This window comes from Euleptes europaea, chromosome 18 (genome assembly GCF_029931775.1).
Source record: "Euleptes europaea isolate rEulEur1 chromosome 18, rEulEur1.hap1, whole genome shotgun sequence".
Classification (NCBI taxonomy): Eukaryota; Metazoa; Chordata; class Lepidosauria; order Squamata; family Sphaerodactylidae; genus Euleptes; species Euleptes europaea.
This window is the reverse complement of record NC_079329.1, coordinates 19,490,009-19,515,785: the sequence shown is the minus strand read 5'-3', so window position 1 is coordinate 19,515,785 and position 25,777 is coordinate 19,490,009. Positions and strand designations below refer to the sequence as shown.

The 25,777-nt window shown below is 43.1% G+C and overlaps 1 pseudogene; it reads left to right on the top strand.

The window, feature by feature from the left end:
- Positions 1–2,734: 2,734 nt before the first annotated feature.
- Positions 2,735–23,966, top strand: LOC130490767 (semaphorin-6A-like; annotated as a pseudogene).
- The last annotated feature ends 1,811 nt before the right edge of the window (positions 23,967–25,777 follow it).

Here is a 25,777-nt window from a genome sequence, read left to right as displayed (position 1 = left end):
CAGTCAATCTGACAAGTAAAAAACTATACAACAATAAACCTCCCATGATCAATATAAAAACACGTTAAAAAAAAAGAAGGGACATATTTATACAAATTTTAAGAACACTTTGCATAAAAGTGAATGGAGTAGAAAAAAGTGGGATAAGTGCCAATAACATCATTCTAGCAGACGTCTGTGAAGCTTCATAGAGGCAGTGGTGGAAGAAAAAAAAGGGGAAAGAATGGGGAATGAAACCCAACCTAAAAACAAAAGCTGGGTACCCGAGGTTGGGTGAGAGGAAAATTTATATAAGTCTATGTAGAAATATTACAAACATAATTTATTAGAAGCACTATGCAAAATTTAAAATTATTTAAAAGCATTAAAATAGCACAATGGCAAAACTTAGGTTGATATCTATAACCACAAACCCAAATGTGTTTTGGCCTCTAGAGGCAGCCCAAAATTTGGCAACCTGAGTTGTAACCTGAGGGTTCTCGCCGTTTAACAGTTTCGTGACGCTAACCGCTGAGTCCCGGCCTGGGAATCTTACCAACAACGGAGAAATCATTTCAGCTCGAGCATTTCAGCTGAGCCTTTAAGTTCCCAGGAAAAAATGACTAGCTGTGACATTCTCCAAAATTCTTTACTGAGAAAATCTCCAAACTATGTTCTGATTAGGGTTGCCAACCTCCAGGTAGCAGCTGGAGATCTCCTGCTTTTACAACTGATCTGCAGCCGATAGAGATCTGTTCACCTGGAGAAAATAGCTGCTTTGGCAATGACTCTATGGCATTGAAGTCCCTCCCCTCTCAAATCCCACCCTCCTCAGACTCCGCCCCTAAAGCCTCCCGCCTATAGTGAAGAGGGACCTGGCAACCCTAATTATGATGATGGCAACACACTCTATATGTGTCTGCCCTTAAAGACAATTTGGAAACTCCAGTTAGTACAGAATGCCACAGCCCAGCTATTATTAGGTACTAAATGCAATCTTTATATCACTCCCATTCTGCAGACACTCCATCAGTCATTGATCAGTTACCTGATTCCATTCAAGTTTACAGCTATACGCTACAAAGCCCATAAGGAATAACATGAAGACTTCCATATAAGTGCCAGATATTTCTAGAAGTTAGTTTGGCTTGGAAACTCCTTATAATTAGGAATCACCACAGAGAAGCAACTATCACCGTGTGTCAGCTCTTGACCCAAAGAACCAGAAATCACCACAGAGACAATTAGATTCCAAGCAGATGGCTTTTACTGGTCAAATAGGCAATACAGTGCATTGAGAATAGGATGACAGCTATGGGTGTCTTGCTCGTTAGTTGGGAATATAAAGCATGAAAACGGCGGGAGATTACAAAGCATAAACAGAGCACAATTTCCCAGGAGTAGCGTTCCCAGGCTTTGGTATGTGGAGCCGTCCTTGAAGTCTGGACGGTTCAGCAAAGGAACAGAGGAAACATCTAAACCGAGATAACAGCCTGACATCCTGCTCCCCTTAAGGCCCCCTCCCATCCTGCAAGGGGGCTGGTCTGTCTGGGTAGGCATTGTGAAAGGCGTTGACGAGTTTGGCGAACCTATGGCACGAGTGCCGACTCCGGCACGCGTAGCCCTCTCTGCCAGCACGCACAAAAGACTTTACTGATTAGAAATGCTTGTGATTTAACAGCATATATGCGAACTGATATGATTTAGAATTGATAAGAATTCACATGATTTGGGCATTACTAATGAATATATTATTGGAAATACATATGCCTAATTGAATTATTATCTTAGTGAATGTTTTCTGCTATTTTGGGTTTTGCTAACCACCAGGTACTAGCTGGAGATCTCCTGCTACTATTACAGGTGATCTGCAGCCCATAGAGATCAGTTCACCTGGAGAAAATGGCCACTTGGGCCATTGGACTCTATGGCATTGAAGTCCCTCCACTCCCCAAAGCCCGCCCTCCTCAGGCTCCACCCCAAAAACCTCCCGCTGGTAGTGAAGAGGGACCTGGCAACCCTAGGTTAAATCCATATCTTTCTCCCTCTTCCCCCCACCCGAACCATCCTCCTCCTTCCCCCTCCCTCGCCAGCCTTGGCTCTCGGCTTGTCTGAATGGGTTACAGACCCCTGGGCGGGGGGAGTGCAGGGAAGTGGACTGGGGCTTTGAACCACTCGGTTAAAAGCCCCTGCCACCAAGCTGTGCCCTGTTGGCACTTTGCAATAAATAAGTGGGTTTTGGGTTGCAGTTTGGGCACTCGGTATCTAAAATGTTCGCCATCACTGAACTATCGTAAGGGGGGGAAGCTGATAATTTGTACACTACTCCTCTTCGAAGACACTGAGAGACAGCATGACCTCGCAAGGTTATCTCGTTTCATAGCCTCACAGAAGTTCAGACACCTGATGAAGGCAGCCCCATATCTGACGACAATGGAGGTGAACAAATTTAGAAGAGCTTTCACGTTAGCCAGATGTGGAGCTTTGCCATTGACCGTCCTAGAAGGCAGATATAAAAAAAACTCCTCTTTCCGAGAGAGTTGGCCCGTGCAATGGTGAAGAAATTGAGACCTGCGAACAAGTCTTTTTATACTGCTCTCTCCATCATGAGTTAAGATCTAAGACTATCTAAGAAATTTTAAGAAATAATATAGGGCTACCTGATAAAATTTGTATCCAATGATTACTGGAAGATAGTAGCCCACAAACTTCAAGATGTGTGGCCATATTTTGTGTTGCTATATATAAGGCCGAAATGATGTAATTTACAAATAGGTAAAATTTGATAGATACACATTTTAGAAGCTAGCTTATTTGCCTCTTTAGATATGGGATTTTATTGATATATTTTACTTAGTGGACTCTTCTAGGGCTGCCAATTCGGTTCGGCCCAAACTGAAAATCAACCGAATTTCCCCTGATTCGGTGATTTTCTGTTCGGACGGATCCGAACTCAAAACTGGCGGGCAACCGGGAAGGCCGAATTCAGCGAGTTCGGGAGTTTGCGAATAAATCCGGCAAATTCGCCCCCCCTTCAGGGGAGCCCGCTGAAAGGCACGGGCTGCCCTTTAAACTGATCTGTTCTTCCCGGCCGGGAGGCGCAGATCAGTTTAAAGGGCAGCCCGCGCCTCTCCAGCGGAGCCCGCTGAAAGGTGCGGGCTGCCCTTTAAACTGACCTGCGCCTCCCAGCTGGGAGGCGCAGATCAGTTTAAAGGGCCCCCGCGCGCCTTCAGGGGAGCCCGCTGAAGGGGGGCGGGCTGTCCTTTAAACTGATCTGTGCCTCCCGGCCGGGAGGCGCAGGTCAGTTTAAAGGGCCCCCGCGCGCCTTCAGGGGAGCCCGTTGAAGGGGGGCGGGCTGCCCTTTAAACTGACCTGTGCCTCCCGGCTGGGAGGCACAAATCAGTTTAAAGGACAGCCCTCCCCCTTCAGGGGAGCCCGCTGAACGGGGGCGGGCTGCCCTTTAAACTGACTTGCGCCTCCTGGCCGGGAGGCTCAGATTAGTTTTCAGAGTCACCTGTGCTGCCAATAAATGTGGGGTTGGATGGATAAATTCCCTTCCCCCAACTGGTGATATATCGGGCTGGATCCTGCCAGCTTTTGGATGCTGAAAAAAGGTCCCCTTTTGACCACCCAAAAAGGGTATGCTGAGAATCATGGGACTTGCACATAAAAAAGCCATGTGACATGGGGGGCAGTAGTATGGAGAGGAATTGGATGAGACCGAATGAAAAATGTGGCTGGGTCCAAACCTTTATCTGATGCAAGGAATTTTCCTGTAGACAAGAGGTTGGTTTCACATTGGGCGAAAACGCATGGTCGCTTAAGGTAAAAAATGCATGGTTGCTTTATTCCCTGTTTCAGCCAGGATTCAGCCAGGATCGAACTCACGTTCAGTGAAAACGCATGCATTCGATCCTGGCTGAATCCTGGCTGAAACAGGGAATAAAGGAGGCTAAAACGACCATGTGTTTTTGCCCATTGATTTATCCAGTCACACATTAATCTTTTTTTGGTGAAACATGATCTGTTTATCAAGACATTCATCCCCCCCCCTTTGTTTATAGGAACAACATTTATGTCATCGATCTGGACAAAGAACATGAAAAAGAAATATACTATAGCGTAGTAAGTTTTGTTCTATTATTCTCATGTCATGGCACTGGAAAAATGAATAATAAATGTGGGGGTGAGAGAGACATTCCAACCTTGTTCATAATATCTCAGTGATCACAAAGAACCATACTGGTGGGTGTTAATGGGATGCCATGTCTTCTTCTGTATAGTACTTTCATTATTCCAAGTACTTCACACATTATCAGTGGAAAAACTAGTAGGATCCAACCAAAACAGTTTACTGATGTGTTTTATTTTTTAATTGCCCAATTTCTCTTGTTTTTGACTGTGTCAAGTGAGCCTTTTTAAAAAAAAATATTGAATAGATAACTATAAAAAATAAGTGAGCATTTTCAATCCATGGACTCTGCTAGATGATTTAGACACAGAAAATGAACAGCAAACTTACAATAGGTTTGTAGCCAATGACTGGTGTTCTTTAGGAGACTGTTCTCTTTGAAATCCTACATAATGGGTCAGATCTGGCCAGTTATTTCGTGCGTTCTTTCCTGATTTGCAGCCTTACTGCAGTCCATGTCTTACATGACTTTTCTCCATGCAGTTCTCATGATCACTAGCATAGCTTCCTTGGGTGGTCAAAGGGACCACAACAGAAAAGCTGGTTGGATCCAATTCAAGAACTTCTTGGTTGTAATTTATTTACTTTATTATTCTTGTAGGGAGTGAAATGGAATCCCAGTGCTAGGCAAGAAGCAAAATGTCTATCACTTGGAAAAACGGAGGTAATGAATTTTAATTTCTCTTGCAGCTGCTCACCCGTTAAGTTTTTTTACTCTTCTTTAAGAAATGTCTCTGTGATTTGGAATGGAAAACACTGTTTCCTACTTCAACAGTTACTGCCCCCTCATCAGCACAAAGTAGAAACCATTGGATTGAATCCCACCAGCTTCTCCAATTGGTGGTGGAAAATGCCGTCACATTGCAGCTGACTTATGCAGCTGACCCTGTAAGATTGCCAAGGGATGAGATGAACAAAGGTCATTTACTATTTCCTGCTCCTATATACTAGTATGGCCCCAGGACCTGATATGTAGTTTCCATCCTGTGGAGCTGGGGTCTATGCCCAGTCCAAGACCACCACCACCCCAGTGTCTCCCTTCCCTCTTTCTTCAGTAAAAAAGCTGGTAGGAGCCAACTCATCATTGCATACATTATTACCCTTCTACTTGTGGAAGTCTCATTCTGCACATGGAAGGTTCCTCCATGAGCTGTCCTGGGTCTCAGTTGGAGTGCAATGTGATGAAACGTTGAGTCATCAGGCATGCCAATATTGTGCATGTTTTGGAGTACTTGGGAGTCAGTAAGTTGTACCAGCCAAATTCATTACTAACCCTAGCAATGGAATCTATTTTTACGTTAAACTTCAGTTTGTTTGATGAAATTATGTTTCTCTCTCTCTCTCTCTCTCTCTCTCTCTTTTTTTTTACCCAGGAGGAATGTAATAACTTTATTAAGGTTCTCGTGCAAAAAAGTGAGACTGAAATATTAGTTTGTGGGACATATGCCTTTGAGCCAATATGCAGGTATCATAAGGTATGAACATTATTAATAAAGCATAAAACATCCCTGCACTTTGCATACAGAAGGTCTCAAGTCAATCTCTAGTACCTCAAATGAAAAAGGAGCAGGTATTTGATTATATGAAAGACCTCAGATTCTAGAGAGCTGCTGCTGGTCAGAGCAGACAATACTGATTATGTGTATTTCTTTTGTTTTATTAGCCAGAATACAGAGGAAAGAGTGCCTTGTTGAGAGAACTTGCAAAAGCACTCCCAAAGTTATTGTAATGTTTTCTTTCTCACATGAAGGTATAACACATGAACACATGATGCTGTCTTACACTGAATCAGACCTTGGGTCCATCAAAGTCAGTATTGTTTACTCAGACTGGCAGCAGCTCTCCAGGGTCTCAGGCACAGGTCTTTCACATCACCTACCTGCCTAGTCCCTTTAACTGGAGATGCCGGGGATCGAACCTGGGATCTTCTGCATGCCAAGTATATGCTCTACCACTGAGCCACAGCCCCTCCCATTCTCATTGTACCTTTCTTGGTCATATACAGGTACAATATTAGTTGGGACTTTACTTGTATGGGGCATATGACACGAAAAAAGCATTATATTGAGGGACCTTTTTTCCTACATACCTGTTCGACATAGGCAATTTAATAACACAGTTATGTTCTAGATAAAAGGATTTTCTGTACATACACAGTGTGCTTTCAGTGCTTTACTTTGTTTGTTTAACCTCCAGGGACTAGCTGGAGATCTCCTGCTATTATAACTGATCTCCAGCCGATAGAGATCAGTTCTCCTGGAGAAAAGGGCTGCTTTGGCAATTGGACTCTATGACATTGAAGTCCCTCCCCTCTCCAAACCCCTCCTTCCTTAGGCTCTGTCCCAAAAGCTCCCGCTGATGGCAAAGAGGGACCTGGCAGCCCTATTCTCCAGATTAGAGTCTGCCGCTCTTAATCACTATACCATGCTGGCTCCCGTTTTGGAGTAAGCTAAAACAAAGATAGGAGGACCAGTCCTTTCTATTTATGTCTAAAGATATTTTATTGTTGTTGCTGTTAGATATCGAATCTCAATTTCGAAGATGAATTCACCGGAAGGGGCAGGTGCCCTTTTGATGGAAAGGATCCCAATATTGCATTGTTTGCAGGTAATGAGGGATGGAAACATACACACTTTTCATTTAAAACCAAACTTTATATTCTATCTTTCTTCCCAAGAGTAGCATCTAACAACATATTAATTGCGAACACATCTCACTGAAAGCCCATCAGTACTGACAACGTTAATGGTTGGATCCAGTCAGCTTTTTCACACCATCTCACCCTGTTCTCTTCCTTATTATAGTCTCGGTCCCAGATGGCTTTTGTCCATGCAGGTTGAAGGGTTTTAAGCACTGTGTTTTTTGGGTGATCCAAAGAGACGTCTGTTTTATTCCAGCTGAAAAGCTGCTTGGCTCCATCCCATACGAACAACAGACCACATATATCAAGACCAATACAAATAGTTTCATCTCAAAATCTCTTTTGAACAACAAATGCTTAACTGCTAGTGTGAAGGCCAGCACCAATGAGATCACATGGCTCTCCACAGGATGTTCATCCAAATCCGGGGGACTGTTATAGAAAAAAGGCATGGGAGAGGATGCAGTGTTTTGGCCTAGGATCGGAGAGACTTGGGTTTTAAACCCCACAGTCTCATGAAGATCTCTGGGTGAGCTTGGACCAGCTCTTCTCTCACAGCCTAACCTATCTACTTCGTAGGATTGATGTTAGGATCAAATGGGGAAGAGAAAACATTGGACAAGACACATCTCTAACAGATCTATGGAGGAGGGAGGAAAGTAGGACCGCTACTGGGCTATGTGAGAAACCTGTGTGAAACATCACTGATTGCACTCCACTGTACTTTTCGAATACTTGAAAAATAATCTAATGAACAGGCTCGAACTGTTCACAAACAGTGAACTGATTGCCACACAATTGGTTCCTTGCTTGCGATTGGTGAACTGAACCAGGGAGTAATCGAGTCTCCCTAGTCTGGACCTTACAGGACCAAGGTAGTGGGGACATAAGAACATAAGAAGAACCATCCTGGATCTGACCAAAGGTCCATCTAGTCCAGCATTCTGTTCTCAAAGTGGCCAACCAGCTACCTTGGGGGCAATCATTGGTGATGGCTTGCTGTCACTTCAGGAAAAATGCCTTTTTAAGAATTGCTAGAAAGTATATGGTAAAACCTTAGAATTTCTGGCGATTCCTAGAGAGCACTGACATCATTTCTGGGTTTTCTCTGGAAGTTTAATCACACTGTTGGCTCAATGGCCATTAAAAAAAAAAAAATCCTGCCACTTCTCCGAGCACAGGAAGATTGTTTTTGAGCAGATCTGTGACTCATTTAAAATGTGGATGATTATCGTATATCAGTTATTAAATAAATGCATTGTGCACAGTTAGAATAATTTGGATTCCCCCCCCCCCTTATCCATTAGTTATGGATAACTTTTCAGTCTCCAACAATTAGCATCCTCATAGTTGTTAAACTTAAGCATTATATCTGGAGGCTGCTGTACTTGAAATAACATTGAGTGTGAGCCTTAAACTGTGATGAAGTAACTGCAGAGTTTCCACTGGGGCTTGAAGTCAAATTTAAATTTCCAGACATCACTGGGATTGTAGATAGGCCACACCATCTTGTGTGACTGAATAATGAGGCATACATAGTTCAATATGGAACTATGCTAAATATTTCAGTCCTGATATATGAAATCAACTGAAATACAGGCTATTCTTTTAAGTACTACCCCTTTGGCACTCTACAACATTTGAAAATGAGGAATATCAGGTGGTATCCTACCAATGGACTCAGCTAAATGCTCTTAAGATTGCAGGAGGAAGGAAAGCGTTAACAGGTGTTGTTTTTAATGACCCGTTCCTTTGATTGATATAGAAATGTGATTGTACTCTCTTTTTTTCCTCTCTCTCTCTTTCCATTCCCTTCATTTACAACTCCAATCCCAGATGGAAGTCTATATTCTGGCACAACGAGCAACTTTCGAGGAACGCAACCTATCTTTCAGCGGACCCTTGGAGATCTTCCGCCTTTGAAAACAGCTGATCAAGATTTCAACTGGTTTTATGGTGAATGAACTAGGAAGGAGAGGGGAAAGGCAGTAATTTTGATTAGACATTTGAATTTGTATATGTCTGTAGGTGTCATCAAGTCACACAAACCATAGGGTTTTCAAGGCAAGAGACATTTGCCATTGCCTGCATCTGCATGGGCTGAGAGAATTCTGTGAGAAATGTGATTGGCTCAAGGTCTCCAGCAGGCTTCATGTGGAGGAGCGGGGAATCAAACTTGGTTCTCCTGATTAGAATCCACCACTCTTAATCATTACACCATGCTGGCTTTCAGCTGGCCCTAGACCAGGGGAGTCAAACATACGGCCTGTGGGCCAGATCCAGCCCCTTGAGAGTTCTTATCCAGCCCACAAGCCAGCTGAGGAAGCCATCCCCCCACTCTCGAAATAGGCTGATGAGGCATGGCCTGGCCCGACCAAGTGATGTTTATGACATATCCGGCCATCATAACGACTGAATTTGACACCCCTGCTCAAGACATTTATAAACCTTAAGAGCTACCAGGGTAAGATCTAGTATACCCATTTTTAATATGGCTATTTCATTACACTATGGAAAAGATTTTATTTATTTGTTTATTTGCTTGTTTGTTTATTTATTTATCTATTTATTTATAACCTTCTCTTTTTGCTGCTTTTTCACCAAAATAGGATACCCAAGGCATAGGGTTGCCAGGTGCCCGCTGGTGGTGGGCAAACCCCTGGTAATTTGCCCCTCTGCACGCCGACCAGCTGAGGGTCGGCGGGCAATAGTGCACGCCCTTGCCGATGCGACACTTCCGTTACTGGAAGTGCTGCGTTGGCGTGCGCAGGCGGAAATCTCCTGTTGAAGGTGAGGGGGGAACTGGCAACCCCACCCACTGTGTGTGCGCTTCAAGCAAGCACACAGCGGTGCTTTGAAGACTCCATGCTATCTTTGTACTCTACAAGCCTGATCTACAAGCTCTCTTTGCACTCTACAGGTTTCTGCAGCTGTGCTGGTTCCATTGGCTCTTCCCTTGACAATTTTAGCTATATCAAGGTTTTTTAAGGTATAGAGCACTCTACAACCCTACGATCCAGTAACAGAACTGCCATATCTTAATGGGGAGGAGCTGTGACTCAGTGGGGGAGCATCTGCTCGGCATGCAGAAGGTCCCAGGTTCAATCCTCGGCATCCCCAGCTAAAGGGACTAGGCAAGTAGGTGATGTGAAAGACTTCTGCCTGAGACCCTGGAGAGCTGCTGCCGGTCTGAGTAGACAATACTGACTTTGATGGACCCAGGGTCTGATTCAGTATAAGGAAGCTTCATGTGTTCATGTGAACTGAAAGGGGTAGGTGTGGCTGAAGAAACAGCAGTCAGCAGCTGGAAAGAAACACAAAGTTAGATGAAGATGAATTGTAGGAGTCTATTTCTGGAGTTTTGTTGTGGAGTGGGAGATTTTGTGGCCCTGTAGGAGGGCATCTTTGATTTCACAGAAACGTTGCTGAGATGTTAGTAATTACAGCTATTATTATAAATACACCCCCAGTAATTTCTCTTACAAATAGAGCCAGTGTGGTGTAGTGGTTAGGAGTGGCGGACTCTAATTTGGAGAACCTGGTTAAATTCTCCACTCCTCCACATGAGTGGTGGACTCTAATTTGGTGAGCTGGATTTGATTCCCCTCTCTTCCACCTGAAGCCTGCAGGGAGACCATGGGCTAGTCACAGTTCTCTCCGAGCTCTCTCGCCCCCACCTACCTCATAATGTGTCTGTTGTGGGGAGAGGAAGGGGATTGTAAACTGCTTTGAGACTCCTTAAAGGTAGAGAAAAGATGGTATAAAATCAACTCTTCTTCAAATGATACCAAAAACTTACTGGCTGTTCCCTTACCAGTTGTTCCCTCATTGCTGGCATCAGCCAGAGCCTGTTTCTTGTCTATTGTAGTTTCCACTCTGCAGAATGAACTCCCTGAAGAGTTTGGGGGTTGGGATGCTGTATAGATTGAGTTGCATTGTAGATTGCAGTTAATTTATATGATGAGGGATTATTTTATTTTGGACATTTTAAATTGTAATTAGAAAGCTGGCTTTGAGCCTCAAGGAAAGGCGGGTAATAAATGTTTTAACTAATGCATTTTTTAGGACATTAAGCATCTGGCACCCCACCCACCAGATCCACCAATGCTTCTGAATCTGCCTGTGCTAAAAAAAAAAAAAAAAAAAAAAAAAAACTTTTTAAAATGGGTATTAACTTTAAACTGGAATGTATGTTATATTTTGCCCTGACCTGGATGGCCCAGGCTAGCCTGATCTCGTCAGATCTCAGAAGCTAAGCAGGGTCAGCCCTGGTTAGTATTTAGATGGGAGAACACCAAGGACGTCCAGGGTTGCTGTGCAGAGGAAGGCACTGGCAAACCACCTCTGTTCGTCTCTTGCCTTGAAAACCCCATAAGGGGTCACCGTAAGTCGGCTGCGACTTGACGGCACTTTACACACACACACACGTTATGTTTTGCTCAGATTTGTTGCCCCGCTTAATTTGATTTCTGATTGCTTTTATTGGCTGTGCTTATTGGCATGATTTTAAAAAAAAAATTACTTGGGTTGTTTATTGCTTTCTCACAATATCAATCATGCATATCAATGTTTTGTTTACTTTTAGTATTTTATATCAATATCAATATTTGGTTTTATTGTTTTCAATGTTTTGTTGTTGTTTTTGTTGTTGCGAGTCACCTGGAGCAGATCTAAAAGAAATCTAAATAGATTTTAGAAATAAATCAATAAACATTCATATTTATATATGCCTGATCGGAACCTTCTGTCTTATTCATAGATCCTCGCTTTATTCATGCAGTGGATTATGGCAACTACATCTATATCTTTTTTCATGAAGTATCACTGGAATTCAGGACCTTTGGTAAGGTAAGGGACAAAATCATTATCACAAACTAGGAACGCTGTTGAAATACCAGCCATACAGTAACAATGGCAAAGTCATTTGGAGAAGGGGGCCTTTTTGCATGGGCTCTTGTTGTTGTTGTTGGTTCTGGCTCCATAGTACTTTGGTTTATCCCCTAATTTACATGCACATTTTTGTCTCTTTAGTTTTTACGCCAGGTTTTTTTTTGTCTCCTTCCCTTTTTTCCTGTTGTTTTTTTTTTAGACCATTTTTACCCCAGTCTTTATCCAGAAGCCAATTTTAAGGCACCTTTTCTCTCGTTCATAATGTTTCTGTCTGTTCTCTCTGTCCTGCCCACCTCGAGCCCACTTTTTGATGATTGTACTATCATCATCACTCCCTCTCCTCCCCCCTGTTTCATTTGTGGGTTTTTTTTTTAAATCCCTGTAGTATTGATATATCGATGTACTGTTGTAATGATGGGAAGTCTCAGTTTTCATTTTTAAAAAGTAAATATTTAGCCTCTTTCCTTGTGGAGATATCCCTTAATGAGAGCCAGTGTGGTGTCATGGTTAAGAGCAGTGGAATGTAATCTGGAGAACCAGGTTGGTTTCCCTATTCCTGCACATGAAGCCAGCTGGATGACCTTGGGCTAGTCACAGTAGGGCTGTTGAAAAAAAAATCAGTTTAAATAGGTTTCGGGTTTAAATGACCTTTTTCAGCGGCACAGCCTCACTGTTCACTATGGGGAATTTCCCCCTTTTTTCATGTATTACTTTTTTAAAAGGCTGGGAAGCCTCTGAGGAGGCTGCATGGCTGCACCGCTCCTGGGCCCCTCTGCTCCACCCCCTCAAGGAATTGGCTGCCTCTCAAGTATTCTCCTTACTACAACCCCTGTCCCACAGGCTTTTGCCAATGAAGGTCACATAATCCCCAATGTAGACATTTTGGGTGGTCAAAAGGGGACCCCACTTTTCCTTTTAATCAGCCCCAAAAGCTGACCCCGCTCTTCATTTGTTTTGCACATTAAAAGAAAAAAATGGAATGTATGTATGTATAAAGTATTATACACTGTAATTTCTATCTTTGTATTGGTGGCAAAAAAAAATAGTAAAAAAGCTTCTGAGAAATCCTTTTTTAAAAAACAAACAAACAGATGTTTATATTCTCTCATTTCCCCTCCCTTTGTTCATTAAGGTAATTGTACCCAGAGTAGCTCGAGTTTGCAAGAATGACATGGGAGGAAAGAGAGTTCTCCAAAAACTGTGGACTTCCTTCCTGAAGGCACGAATGATCTGTTCAGTCCATAGTGATACCCCTTTCTATTTTAATGTACTGCGATCTGTTACAAACGTTGTCCAAATCAAAGGTCGGGATATTGTTGTGGCAGTCTTCACCACTCCTACACACAGGTAACTTCTACAGGAAACTTTCTTCCTCATTGTCAAACAATCTGATGTGTGTGTTTCTCCTGTCTATGTGGCCATGTTGAAGAAAAATGTAATACATTGTACTTAACCCAGTTGCTATTAAATACTAAGGCATATGGGCAGCAGACCAAATTTTAAAGTGTGGTGAGTAAACCAACAAACTAAAACCTTGTCCTGCTTTATAGTAAAATGACTTGTGTGGGGAAGTAGGTATCAGCCTAACAGCCCAGACTATCCATCTCTTACCAGAGCTTGGAAGCTAAGCAGGGTCAGCCACTGTCAGTACTTGGATGGGAGGCCACCAAGAAAGCATGGGGTTGCTGTGCAGAGGAACGCAATGGCAAACCACCTCTGCTCATCTCTTGCCCTGAAAACCCCTTGGTCCTGGGGTCACCAGAAGTTGATTGTGACTTGACAGCACATGATGATGATGATGATGATGATGATGATTAAAGAAGACTCATATGCTACCATCTTTTGGAACTCAAGTCTTCCTCCCCTTATTCCAACTGGAAATATTTACTTCTCTCTGTTCCTAGCAGAAGAACCAATTTGCTGTTAATTATATTTTCTCCTCACTGCCCTCCCCCTACTGCCACAGCTATGTATGCCCCGACACCAAAGATCTTCAGTAAAACTGCTACGCAAAAAATGGTCCATGGAAATATATTTGTTAATGCCAACAGATTTCTCAAAATCACACACCGTATGACTTCCATTGGGCTTGCCTGTTCATTAATAAAAGGGAATCCTTGAACTGTGTATCCCTCATTTCTGGAGCTGTTCCCATTAGTTATTTTCTCTGGAGCATCTTTTGCAAATTCAGATCATTCAAGAGAATCTAGACTCTTTAGTCAAAAAGGTAGAGTTGGAACCAGTCAGCTTTCCCCACTCACTCAGGCTCAGTTCCCCTCCTTGTTACAGCTCCCATCAAACATGGCTTCCGTCCATGCAAGGCCCCTTGATAGCTCAGCACAGCTTTTTTGGTGGTCAAAGGTGACATCTCCTCCTTTTCCCATCAGTAGAAAAAACTGATTGGATCCAACCAACATCATTATATTCCATATTTTCCCCTCTGAACTCCCATTTCCCCCTCCCCAAGTGCTCAAGTCTGGTGATACTTTTTGCTTTAAGTGTGATTTTTGCGATGGTCTTTGCAAGCAGATGCTAAATGTATAGAAAATACCAGGATTAGAGCTACATTTTTTTGGAAGGGGGGCAAAAGTACAAATCGACGCCCCCCATATATATATATATATATATATATATATATATATATATATATATATATATATATATATATATTCTTTATATACTCTGCTGCTGCCACTACCCCCCTCTGTGTGCTGTTGCCCCCTTGCCCCCACCCCTAGATCCGGCCCGAAAAAATATGTGTAGTACATTTGTACTTAACTGAAGCCCATCTTCTGTGCAAGGCAATACTGGATTTGCTCCTGCCAACTCTCTCATTCAGAAATTTATACGAAAATCCAATGATTTTCAGGGTCCCCAAGGGATGGATAGCAGCATTTCCCAGGTTCAACTTCTTGGTTAAGGTGCATCGATGTGCAAATTGCATCCGCTCTAGTTTTGAGAATGCAAATGGCGATATCGGGGGGACTGTGAGTTTGAATGTTAAATGTGTTAAACTTAGAACATGAACTTCCAACTGGAAAATGGGATGTGACTCTCAAAATTCAGTTATCCTTTGCATTATGAGTTCTCAGAATATCTCACAATCTTGTCTCATTTCCTGATTCAAGTAATATGCTACAAATTTTACTTTTTGGAAAAAAATCTGATTTTTTAAAATATATTTTTGTCAAACCCCGCTCATCTAAAGAGCTCTGGGTGGCATACATGGTTCCCCACCTTCCATTTTATCCTTCCAGCAACCTGTGAAGTAGGTTTATAGAGAATGACTCACCCAAAGACATTGACAGGAACTGACTGCCCAATGGTACATCTAACATGCTTGAATAGGAGCAGGCCTTTATAGTCACTGCTCAAAGACAGAATCAAGTGAAATGTCTCCTGCATAATCATCATGTTTCTGAATTTATATAGATATATAGTTATAGCTGTGAGCTCTGTGGCGGAGAGTGGTAAACTGCAGTACTGCAGTCCAAGCTCTGCTCACGACCTGAGTCCGATCTCGATGGAAGTTGGTTTCAGGTAGCTGGCTCAAGGTTGACTCAGCCTTCCATCCTTCAGAAGGTCGGTAAAATGAGTACCCAGCTTTCTGGGGGTAAAGGGAAGATAACTGGGGAAGGCACTGGCAAACCACCCTGTAAACAAAGTCTGCCTAGTAAATGTTGGGATGTGACATCACCCCATGGGTCAGGAATGACCCAGTGCTTGTTCAGGGGACCTTTACCTTTTTTACCTTTATAGTTATAGCTGTAGCTTTAGTTGTAAATGAGAATGTGCTTCACTTGTAACTATTTCTGGGAATTTTACATTGTAGCATCCCTGGCTCTGCTGTCTGCGCTTTTGATATGAGTGATATTGAGAAGGTATTTGCTGGGAATTTCAAAAGTCAGAAGGACCATGACACAGTATGGACATCTGTTCATCCAGAGGATGTGCCAAAACCCAGGTATTGTCTGTACAGTAATGCAGGGTGCTTGGTAGATTTCACAGAAACGGAAATTTAGTATGCAGTGTAAATACCAGAAAGTTATCTTTTGCAGTTATCTAAGCAGAGTTACATCATTCTAACTCCACTGAAACCAATGGCTTCAAAGGCTGTGGTTCTGTTTCTGTAATACAAGATACCAAAGCAAATGTCAATTAGGTGTATATGTAAAGTTAAGCCAAATAGATTTATAAGTCGCTTGACGAATTTGCTCATAGGCAATAGTGGAAAGTTATGCTAGGTTATATGGCAAACTAACTTGGATTCTTCTATGGAATACATTCAGGCAATGGTATGGGGGAGCCATCTCTCTCTGCCCTCCCCAGCAAGCTGGCTCAGGACTGGTAACATCATTTAAAAGACATAGAATAACATTCAATAATACATAACAAGCCAATAAAACTCTAAACCCCCCAACCTGATGGTGCACTAGTTTATACGGTAAGTGCTGTACAGGTGGCACCCCTTCAACCTATATTATTCCCATATTTGGAGGAGGGATGGGGGGGGGAGGCCAGTAAAGATGATATCAGTGGCTGTCCTCAGTTGTTGGCCTGGTGGAAAAGCTCTGCCTTACAGGCCCTGAGGAACTCTTTTAAGTCCCACAGGGCCCTGATGTTACCAGGCAGAGCATTCCACCAGGCTGGAGCCAGGGCAGAAAAGGCCCTGGCTCTTGTTGAGGTCAGCAGCAAACTCTTAGGGCCAGGGATCACCAGTAGGTTCTCATCCACCGATCTTAACGTCCTCCGGGGGTATACCAGGAGAGGCATAGTTTAACACAGGGTTGTTTCCAAAATTTGCGCTATTTGAAATTCTTTCCAGATGTTGGAGCTCTGAATTATCTGGTTTTATTTCTAACATAGCACAACTCTTTTAGGGATTCATACATTTCCCCACAGCTAAATTCAAACGATGGAAATACTAGGCACAGAAGAAACCAAAGACACTATTATGTATTGTGGGTAACACCAATACATAACAGACTGGATCCACATGCTGTTGTATACTGTGTTGTTGCAATTATTTATCTCCTGAATGTTTCTGCTGGGATGTCAAATATACGGCCCTGGAGGCAGATCCGCCCCCTTGGGAGCTTTTATCCGGCCCGTGAGCCAGCCAAGGCAGCCACCGCCCCCCCATCTCGATCTAGGCTGATGAGGCATGGCTCTGCCCGACCAAGTGATGTTTATGTTATATCCAGCCATCGTAACAAATGAGTTTGACACCCCTAACTTAGAGGCTGTTCAGGTACCCTCATGCCTTATAACAAGTTTTTTTTTTTTAAAAAATGGTTTATGTCAGATATCTGTCCTGAATAGGGATGCCAGGTCCCCCCCTCTCCTCTGGCGGGAGGCTATGGGGCTGAGGTTGGGATTGCATGCGCGCATGCGCATCACTTCCTCTTTACAACCAGAAGTGCCGCCTCGCGAGGGGCCTTATACCTCATAGTTTGAGTGGTAAAGCGGCCCTTTACCACTCAAACTAAGAGTTTGAGTGATATAAGGCCCCTCGCGAGGCGGCACGTCTGGTTGTAAACCAGAAGTGGCATGTGCACCGTGTGTACGAGCGTGTGCACTTTTGCCCAACGACCCTCAGGTGGTTGGCGGGCAGAGGGGCAAATTGCCGGGGGTTTGCCCGCCACCACCGGGCACCTGGCAACCCTAGCCCTGAAGTAGTCAATAATTGCATTTTTTTTCCACCCATTCTTAGGCCCGGTACCTGTGCTGGCTCCAAACCCTTTGAAAAGTACAAATCCTCCACTGACTTTCCAGCTAAGGTTCTAGTTTTTAAGAAAATGCATAATCTCATGGATGAAGCAGTGCCATCAACTTCTACCAAACCCTGGTTTCTAATGACAATGGTCAGGTAATTATCTCAGCACCAGATTACCTTGGTGTGTTATTTAGGAGGCTGAAATCCCAAGTTAACTTTAGGTTTCAAGCCCTAAACTGGTCTAGCCTGTTGGGGGAAAAATAATGTTTATTTGGTTTTATTTACTACATTTTGGGCCTGCCTTTTTTGCTGAGACTCAAAAGATGGATTACAATTTTAAAAATTTGATCAGAAGCAAGGACCTCCAATGAACAAAATAGTAGGACTTGGCTTGTGTGTGTGTTAAGTGCCGTTAAGTCTTTTCCGACTCATGGCGACCCTATGAATCAAATGTCCTCCAAAGTGTCCTATCCTTAACAGCCTTAATTTGATTTTCTTAATTCTCTCTTCTGACTGGTTTCCTCATTTTAGCAAAAATCCCTCTTTTGAAATCAAAAGTGATTGTTTTGAACTTACTTTGCATTGACATGAATACTGAATAATAGCTCTGTGACTACTGTTTCCAATCAGTGCAATGTCTGCATCTCTTGCCAAGTCTCAAGCCCCACTCAGAACTATCTACAGTTGTTACACATCTAGCTGGCTCTATGACCAACAGCCACAATGTGTGTGTGTGTGTGTGTGTGTGTGTGTGTGTGAAGTGCCGTCAAGTCGCAGCCGACTTATGGCAACTCCTTTTGGGGGTTTTCATGGCAAGAGACTAACAGGTGGTTTGCCAGTGCCTTCCTCTGCATAGCAACCTTGGTATTCCTTGGTGTTCTCCCATCCAAATACTAACCAGGGCTGACCAACAGCTACAATGCACCATCATTTATTGTGTATAGAAAGCTTGTTGTTATGGCATGACCTGAGCACATTTTTGCCCAATCAATGTGAGTACTGGTGAAATAACTCAGAGTTACAAACTTTTCCCATTTTGGTCACCTCCCTTATTTCCCTCTCAGGAGGGAGAAAGTACACCCCAACGTTAAGTAATCCTTAGGGCCTGGTGTCTCCACCCAGAATGGAGGGAGCTTCTTTCCCTAACGTTTTTGCGTAACTACACATTTGATTAACAAGTTAATGTAAGGGTCACCAATTCAGGGGTCTCCAAACTCACTGAGCACATGTTGGAATTCTGAGAACAGTTAGTGGGGGTAGGGTTGCCAAGTGCCTCTTCGCCACCACTGGGAGGTTTTGGGGGTGGAGCCTGAGGAGGATGGGGTTTGGGGAGAGGAGGGACTTCAATGCCAAAGCGGCCATTTTCTCCAGGTGAACTGATCTCTATTGGCTGGAGACCAGCTATAATAGCAGGAGATCTCCAGCTATTGTAATGGTGGTCTAATGTAATAATTAAATGGATAATATTCTCATTGCAGATATCAAATGACAAAAATTGTTATAGATACTTCTGCTGGGCCAAGAGAGGACCAGATTGTGGCTTTCCTAGGAACAGAGCAGGGCAGAGTTTTAAAGGTCTGGGACAGGTCAGGAGATGGTCCTCTTCTGAGTGTCAGCATTTTGGTCGAGGAAATGCACGTTTACAAGCCTGACAAGTATGTATCATTCATTCTGTTTCTTTAATATATATATATATATATATGAGGGGATTTACATCACGGTCTTGTGAGAGCCCCATTGTTCTTGAAGCCTCTTTGTTCATCATTTATGGCATTCTACCATGATTACATATTATTCTATTCAGCTCTGTATATTAAAACCCAAAATTGCCTTTATATATACTCTGTTGGTTAAAATACACGGTGGATTATAAAACTAATTTGAGGATTATAAACTGATCAACACAGGGCTGTAAACTCGTGGATTATCAGTGTTTCTATTTTTATGAGCCAAGAAAATGGTTAGATCTGAATTTTCAAGCGCACGTCTTGTTGTTTTTATGTTATTTTATTTTTGTGTGGTGCTGTTTTTATGGATTTAAAATCTGTTATGAAAGATGTGAGCACTCCAAATTCCTAACCGTGGATTGCATTGAATCAGCTTTTAAACTCAATCCTACCTAATTGTCCTCCTCACTATAGTCCCCATCCTACATTGTCTGTGCAGGTTCCATGATCCCTAGAATAGCTTTTTGGGGTGGTCAAGGGGAGTTCTCCCTTTTTACCATTGGGAAAACTGGTTGGATCTAACCCCAATTTTGTAAATCTACAATGCAAAATAGTAGAACACTATTCCTATGCTTCCCATCCCAAAATGTCATTTCCCTTTCATCTCCCAACAAATAGCTCACCATCTTAGAAAGCAGACTGCAACAGGGCTACTCAGAACTATGTCCCATTTCAACCAATGGGAATCACTCCCAGGAGAGTGTTTTTAGGATTACAGTCTTATTCTGTTTCATCTCCAGTCATAAATATATGTCACTGGTAGTTAGCAAAATGAAGGAACAAAAAGGCTCTCAATGAAAAAGTTATAGAAATGAAAATAACAATGCTAGTTTTTTAAAAAAAAAAATATTTGTACCTCTGCAGTGATATGCCTGATTTTTTAAATTGAAAATATCTATGCCTTTTGTATTATGCTTACTTTGGAATATTTCTGTTACAATCAAATTCTCCATCATTTATAGAACTGTCTTCTCCCCCCCCCCCCAAAAAAAAAAATCAGGTGCAATGATAATGGTGAGGAATATCTAAGTATTGTGAGCATGGAGCTGGATAAGCGATCTGGTGCCCTTTATGTAGCGTTCCCAAACTGTGTTATAAAAGTTCCACTTGGAAGCTGCGCACTTTATGGCAGGTGCAAAAAGTAGGTATTCCTTATCCACTCCTTTCTCAAAATTACCACCAAGTATTGATGGCACATGCAAAGAATTCTGGAATGACCATTGTATGTCTCCTTCGATAAGGTACTGCATAGCTTCTAGAGATCCATATTGTGGATGGGTGAAAGCAACTGGAGAATGCAAACAGCTCATGATACTAGATGTACTAGATAGGTAAGTCATCATTGGCACTAGTGGATACCAAGGGGAGTCCTATGTAGAGTTACTCAAGTCTGGTGTAACTCTGTAGAGTGTTGCACTTTTAGTATTGTCGTTGCTTAGATATGCTATGGTGCCAGAATCTAGAATGAGGATATGAAACCCAAGCATCTGGGTTGAATGAAGCTTTATTAATGACTAATCTATATCAATTGATACCTTGGCCTTTTGAGTGAAGTTTGTTGCATAACAAGCAGTTTACCATTACTATCAACATTGGGGCAAGTCTACTCCGGCTCCCAACTTGACCAGCATTCCTGCTTGGTTTATACTAAAGGTAAAAGGTAAAGGTCCCCTGTGCAAGCACCCGGTCATTCCTGACCCATGGGGTGATGTCACATCCCGACGTTTACTAGGCAGACTTTATTTATGGGGTTGTTTACCAGTGCCTTCCCCAGTCATCTTCCCTTTACCTCCTGCAAGCTGGGTCCTCATTTTACCGACCTCTGAAGGATGGAAGACTGAGTCAACCTTGAGCCAACTACCTGAAACCAACTTCTGTTGGGATTGAACTCAGGTCGTGGGCAGAGCTTGGACTGCAGTACTGCAGCTTACCACACTGCACCACAGGGCTCCTTGGTTTATTCTAGTCTGCACATAATACAATGCTGAGAGTATAAAGTCTTATCTCTCTCCACCGATATGCTACTCTAGCAACTAAGAGTTTGGTTATTGGTAGGGTTCCCAGCTCCGGGTTGGGAAATACCTGCAAATTTGGAGGGTGGAGACAGAGAAGGGTGGGGTTTGGAGAGGGGAAAGCCAGCATGGTGTAGTGGTTAAGAGTGGTGGTTAGGAGTGGTGGGCTCCAATCTGGAGAACCAGGTTTGATTCCCCACTCCTCCACATTAGTGGCAGACTCTAATCTGGTGAACCGGGTTGGTTTCCCCACTCCTACACATGAAGCCAGCTGGGTGACCTTGGACTAGTCACAGTTCTCTTCAAGCTCTCAGCCTCACTGACCTCACAAGGTGTTTGTTGTGGGGAGGGGAAGGGAAGGTGATCGTAAATCGGCATATAAAAACCAACTCTTCTTCTTCAATGCCATAGAGGCCAATAGCCAAATCGGCCATTTTTTCCAGGTGATCCGATCTCTATAGGCTGGAGGTCAGTTGTAATAGCAGATCTCCTGCCACTGCCTGGAGGTTGGACATCATGAGAATTCTGTTAATAGAAGTTTAATAGAATTCTCATGACGTCTATGGTGGTTAACAAACAAAGGTACGTGGATCGAGGAAGCCTTATCTTGAAGATGAAATGGGAAGTTATCTAGAACTCCCATCATCTCTTCTCAGCCTTGTTGGTCATAGTCTGGCTTCATTACTTCATTGTTATTAGTTTCACTTATACACAGAGAAGGAACTTGCATTAGTTATATCAAGACTATTGTATGGACAATTATACTTGCTTGTACTTTTAGTTACAGAACAATACCTGGAAATATTATGCTTACCTTCTTATTTTTGCTTATTATGCTTATTTGCAGGAAATTCATTATAAATTTTTTGCAACATTGTGAAAATTGGCATGTAAACTTTTGAATATGCATTAATATAATACAAATTTATGTAATTTTGAGATATAATATTTTGGCAATCATGCTGTTAATTTACTTGATTTGTTAGCCACCTTGTTGGTCCTTATAATGAAAGAAAGGCAGAGTATAAATTTTGTAAAATAAATTAAATAAATAATAGTTCCTGCCTACCCACAAGTAGCCATGAACCCATCAACAATATAAAGCAAGGGGAACAAAGCACCCCTCACTTAACAATTTGGAAAAAGCCCACCCCCATTCCTTTGTGGACCCTTAAAAGGTGACCAGCTTGTTCTGGATTGAGAGCAAGCGTGGTGTAGTGGTTAAGAAGTTGAACGACAAATTCCAATCTGGAGAACTGGGTTTGATTCCCTGCTCCTCTACGTGAGCAGCAGACTCTAATATGGGGAACCAGATTAGATTCCCCACATGCAACCTGCTGGGTGACCTTGGGCTAGTCACAGTTCTCTCCAAACTCTCTCAGCCCCACCTAGGGTTGCCAGGTCCCTCTTCACAACCGAAAGGTTTTTTTGGGCAGAGCCTAAGGAAGGTGGGGTTTAGGGAAGGGAGGGACTTCAATGCCATACAGTCCAATTGCCAAAGTGGCCATTTTCTCCAGGTGAACTGATCTCTATGAACTGGAGATCAGTTGTAATAGCAGGCGATCTTCAGCTAGTCCCTGGAGGTTGGCAACCCTAGAGAAGAAGTATGTAAGGGTTCCTGCTCAAACCCAGTGGGTCTCAGCTCAAAACGATGATCTACCCCAGGGGAGTCAAACTCAATTGTTATGAGGGCCAGATATGACGTAAATGTTCCTTGGTCAGGTCGGGCCATTCCTTACCAGCCCAGATCGAGACTAGGGGGTGATAGCTTCCTTGGCTGGCTCATGGGTTCGATAAGAGCTCTCAAGGGGCTGGATTTGGCCTGTGGGCTTTATGTTTCACACCCCTGATCTACACCTTTACTCAGACCTCAGACAGACACAGCAAGGAGTTTTGCTCACCCATGGTGTAGTGGCTAAGAGCGGTGGGTTTGGAGTGGTGAACTCTGATCTGGAGAACTCGGTTGATTCCCCACTCTTCCATATGAGCGGCGGAGGCTAATCTGGTGAACTGGATTTGTTTCCCCACTCCTATGCACGAAGCCAACTGGGTGACCTTGGGCTAGTCATACTCTCTCAGCCCCACCTACCTCACAGGGTGTCTGTTGTTGAGGGAGGGGAAGGGAAGGTGATTGTAAGCCAATTTGAGTCTTCCTTAAGAAGTGGAGAAAGTCGGCATATAAAAACCAACTCTTCTTCTTCCTCTTCCTTCCTCTTCCCTCCTCTTCCTCTTCCTTGGCTCCTCTCTCCTGTGGCTTGGTAGCAGAAACCACCAGGCAAGGAGTCCAGGACTTCCATAACTCCCTGACAAATAACATGAATTTGAATAGTGCGAGCATTAACAAATTAACTAGTTTTTGCCTGCATCTTCCTTTGATACTTGTGATTCTGAAGTAGTTGGGTTCTTTAAGCTTTGCATGCCAAAATTCATACTGTTATGTTTCTTATGTTTAGACGAGACTATGAACAGGACTTGGAAAACGGTGATGTAAGCGGCATGGATAACTGTTAAAGTAAGCCAAGTGTTTGTTTGTTTGTTTGTTTCCCCTTTATCATTTATTTAATGTCAGCTCTTTGTTTTCACTTCTTCTAACTGCAATTACGTTGCAAACAGGACAATCCAGTCCCTTCATTTCCGTCATCTCCAGACTCTCCAGCTCAATACCACTATGATGCTGAAGGATGCCTGCTAGACTGGAAGGGATCTCCTTGACTCATCTGAAAACACAAACCCATGTGTATCCATCTCCTTCTGCAGTCACCAAGACAAGAAGGCATTGGTAATCATATTTTCCTCCAATGGCATCTGAAATGACAGTGGGACAGCTGCTTCATCTTGAATGTGCCACCCATGCCAATAAAATTCCCTCTTTGCTCTCTAATGAAAAGCTTATCAAAGGCAGAAAATGCAGAAAGTAAAATTACAAACCATAAATTTGTTTCTGGCTGTTCAGTGGTTAAGAAAACCACACGGAACAAATGTGAGCACGCAAACCTTCGACGATTTGGAGGACAAGGCTGGAACTAGCATCAAAAGATGCTGAGAGGAGTTGAAGCTTTCTTGTGATAGAATGCATGGAAGTCCTGTGATTCATTTAAACTACAAGTTCAGCAGAAGGAGATAAATCTCATTCAAGTTATTGGTACCGTCTACAAGGAAGTTCCCCAGTAGGCAGTAGCATAGTGATAGAACTTTAGCTTTGTATGCAGAAGGTCTCAGCTTACATCCCAGGCATCTTCTGTTCAAAGGATCAGGTGATGTGAGAGATCTCCACCTGAGACCCTGGAGAGAACTCAGAATAGACAACAGTGGCCTTGATAGGTGAATGGTGTTTGTGTGGACAATAATCTGGGCTGCTTCCATTCATTGCTGCTAAACAAAGTTACCCTTTTCGAAGCCCATTGACTTCAATGGACTTAGAACAGTGTAACTCAGTTTAGGATTGCATTGTTGGTTACTTAAAGGTAAAGGTCCCCTGTGCAAGCATCGGGTCATTCCTGACCCACAGGGTGACATCACATCCCAACGTTTACTAGGCAGACTTTGTTTATGGGGTGGTTTGCCAGTGCCTTGCCCAGTCATCTTCCCTTTACTCCCAACAAGCTGGGTCCTCATTTTACCGACCTCTGAAGGATGGAAGGCTGAGTCGTAAGTAACTGAGTTGGTTACTTAAGTGTCACTAAATATTACTTTACAACTGTGGGGAAGTAGCAGCATTGTAAGGTCTTGGGTTGGTTAGAAGGGCCATCCCCATTCTTCTTAAACAGCAGTACACATTCCCACACACACAAAGGAAGCTAGTAGTATGGAAGTCGCATTTAATTAATACTACTTAATTAATGAATTGCTCCTTTGGAGCAAAAGGTGCACGATCCCAATTGGTAGCCTCCTAAAATTGAAAAACAACAGCAGCTGACTGCACATCTTCAGGAAGTTCTGTGGTAAACATGAATTTCTGCTACCTGCAACCTTACTCTGGAAGATTCCGTGAGGATTGATTTTTTCTTTTCACATGGATGGCAGCCCACATCCAGGGTTAGCTCAAGGTATTTTTGCCATCCATAGGAGATCCACAAGAGCTCACCTTCCTCCCTTGGGATAGAGGTGCAGGACATTACCTCCCTGATCTGGCAGCCAAAGTTTGGGAGGAAGGTAAGCCCCAGCAGCACTGCTAATGCCAGTGAAGATTATTGTGAACCCAGAGATAAGGTCCAGGAAGACATGATGACCATAAGCCATGCCCACCTCCTCTAGGGTTGCCAGGTCCCTCTTCATGACTGGCAGGAGGTTTTTGGGTTGCAGCCTGAAGAAGGCGGGGATTGTGGAGGGGAGGGGCTTCAATGCCATGGAGTCCAATTATCAAAGCAGCCTTTTACTCCAGGTAAATTGATCTCTATTGGCTGGAGATCAGTTATAATAGCAGATCTCCAGCTAATACCTGGAGGTTGGCAACCCTAACCTCCTCCTTCTGCCCCATTGCCCTAGTCAAATCATGGCACCCCAAGCCAAGTGACATTGGTCACTTCTGCTGTGTGCTAGCCCTAACCTGATAAAAACAGTGGTAATCTGAAAATGAATTTTGTCCCAGTTCCTGTAATGCTGTGTGGATCAGTACAAGTA